This window comes from Strix uralensis, chromosome 36, assembly GCF_047716275.1.
Source record: "Strix uralensis isolate ZFMK-TIS-50842 chromosome 36, bStrUra1, whole genome shotgun sequence".
Classification (NCBI taxonomy): domain Eukaryota; kingdom Metazoa; phylum Chordata; class Aves; order Strigiformes; family Strigidae; genus Strix; species Strix uralensis.
Genome location: NC_134007.1, coordinates 744,301 through 746,898, shown reverse-complemented (window position 1 = coordinate 746,898; position 2,598 = coordinate 744,301).

Below are 2,598 nucleotides of genomic sequence, written 5' to 3'. Positions count from 1 at the left end.
TGCAGAAGGGAAGGGGAGGAGATTGCGAGTGAGGGGCAGAGGACCCACCAGTGTGCGTGCAGAAGGGGAGGGAAAGAGACCGGACAGGAAGGACATGACGAAGTTGACCGGGGAGGGGAGGAGACCGCGAGCAAGGGGAGGAGGAGCCTTCAGAGCGCCCGTCAGGAAAAACATCCACATAGGGAAAACACCCCGCCGACCAGGAGGCGGGACAAGAGAAGTGGGTGGGACCAGCGGCCCACCCACAGAGGAAGTCACTGGGAGGAGAAGTACCCATGTAGGGAAAACACCCTGCCGGCTAGGAGGTGGCACAAGGGAAGTGGGTGGGACAAGCGGCCCACCCATAGAGGAAGTAGCTGGGACCGACGACCTGCCCACAGAGGAAGTGGGCGGGGCCGAAGCTCGACACAGAGGTACAGGGACCCGGAAGTGACCAGCCAGTCGAGCTCCGACTCTGGGTCAGACACCAGCTGGGATGAGTGGCCTACTACTGACTCAGAAAGGGAGGGAAAAAGATTAAATAGAATTAAAAGCCACCATAGCCCTATCCGATTAACAACAAAATCGCAAAAGGGACTAACCCCTCTCACGGATCGGAGGGAAGTTCAAAGAGAATGGTTCCAGGTGACACGTCATCAACCATCAGTCCCGCTAGCATTCCCAGTCCGAGTGACAGAGGGGGGGCACAGAATCTATTCACCAATAAACCCCAAAGACGTACAAGCGATTGGTAAAGCAATCGCAGAAAAAGGACTTAATTCTGCCTTGGTCTCCACCCTTATAGATGGCTTTTTCGGGGCAGATGACTTGCTCCCATTTGAGATAAAGCAAACTTGTAGACTGATTTTTGGTGGAGCTGGAATGATTGTTTTTAAACAAGAATGGGAAGACAACTGTGAGAGATACCTAGCCCAAGTAACCGGAGCGGATCACCCGCTGCACAGCTCTACTGTACAGCGATTAATGGGCAGAGATTCAGCAATGACCACCCCCCAAATGCAGGCCGTTGCTCTGCGGCCCATCGAGGTCATGACAACCACCCGTGCGGCTAGAGAAGCCATTCGCACAGCCTCCATGATTATATCTAAACCAACACCACGGTCCACAGTAAAACAGGGCGAAGGTGAAAGCTTCACACAATTTGTAGATCGCCTCCAAGTGGCAGTCGACTCTTCGTCCCTGCCCGCGGAGGCAAAGGGTCCAGTTGTAGCGGATTGCATGCGCCAACAGTGTAATTCAACAACTAAAGAAATTCTGCGATCACTGCCGAAGGGGGCAAGTGTCGCGGACATGATCAAACATGTGGTAAATGAGGAACATACGGCCCCGGTCCAGGTAGCGGTCCAAACCACAGTAGACAAAGTAATGGCATGCTTTAAATGTGGCCAGGCGGGCCATGTCGTAGCAAACTGTCCATGCCCGCCCAAGGGGCCCTGCTGGGCCTGTGGAAAGAAAGGCCACTTCGCCAAAGAATGCAGATCCAAGAAACAGGGAAATGGGAAGGGGAGAGGGCAATCGGGCCGCGCACAGCCCTCTCCCACCTGGGACATGAGGCGGCCCATCTATGCCAATCCCAAATGGGGCGAAGCGCTTCCGAACCCGTTGCCCCCCTGACAGGCAACCAACTTTATGGCCCAACCAACAGCCCAAATGAACCAGCCCATGTTCCAGCAACAACAGGAATTGCCCCCTGGGGACGAGACCCCAGGGTGGCCCTGGCAGTAAAATGTGATAATCCACCTGTAGTGTGGGGAATTTGTTCCCTTTACAATGCCCAAGACGCCACTACCATCAGCATTTCCTTTTTAATTGACACCGGAACAGACGTTACAGTAATCCCTGAGACAAATTGGCCCCCGCATTGGAAACTAGAAAATGCACCTATGGTGGGTGGAGTCGGAGGACTGACCCGAGCCTGAAAAAGCGCTCGGCTAATAGCTATAACACTTCACACTGAGAAAGGACCAGAGAAGACTATCACCCTCTTCCCTTACGTCATGTCAGCGGTCCCGCCCCTGCTGGGGAGAGATGCCTTAACTCTACTGAAAGCCAGGGTGACAAATTTACTGTAGGGCCACTGCTGTCTACCCACATTCACCAATCAAACTGTCGTGGAAGTCATCTGACCCAGTGTGGGTTGAGCAGTGGCCCCTGTCAAAGCCTCGAATGGACGCCCTCCTTGAACTAGTTGAAAGAGAACTACAGCTGGATCACATCAAACCCACTACTAGCCCATGGAACACCCCGGTTTTTGTAACACCCAAATGAAACAGTGAAGGGTTCCGCCTCCTCCATGATCTGCGTGAAGTAAACAAAAGAATTAAACTGATGGGCCCTGTCCAGACGTTGCTGCCCATGAATTCCATGATACCAGAGGGACAGCCCTGTGCCGTCCTTGACATTAAAGACTGTTTTTTCTCAATACCATTGCATGAAGAAGACAGGGAACGGTTTGCCTTCTCTGTCATGTTCCCTAATAGCCAACGCCCCAATTTACGTTTCCAGTGGAAAGTGCTACCCCAGGGAATGATCAACTCGCCCACTATTTGACAAATCACAGTGGACCGGGCGTTGGCACCAGTCCGACACAGCAACCCA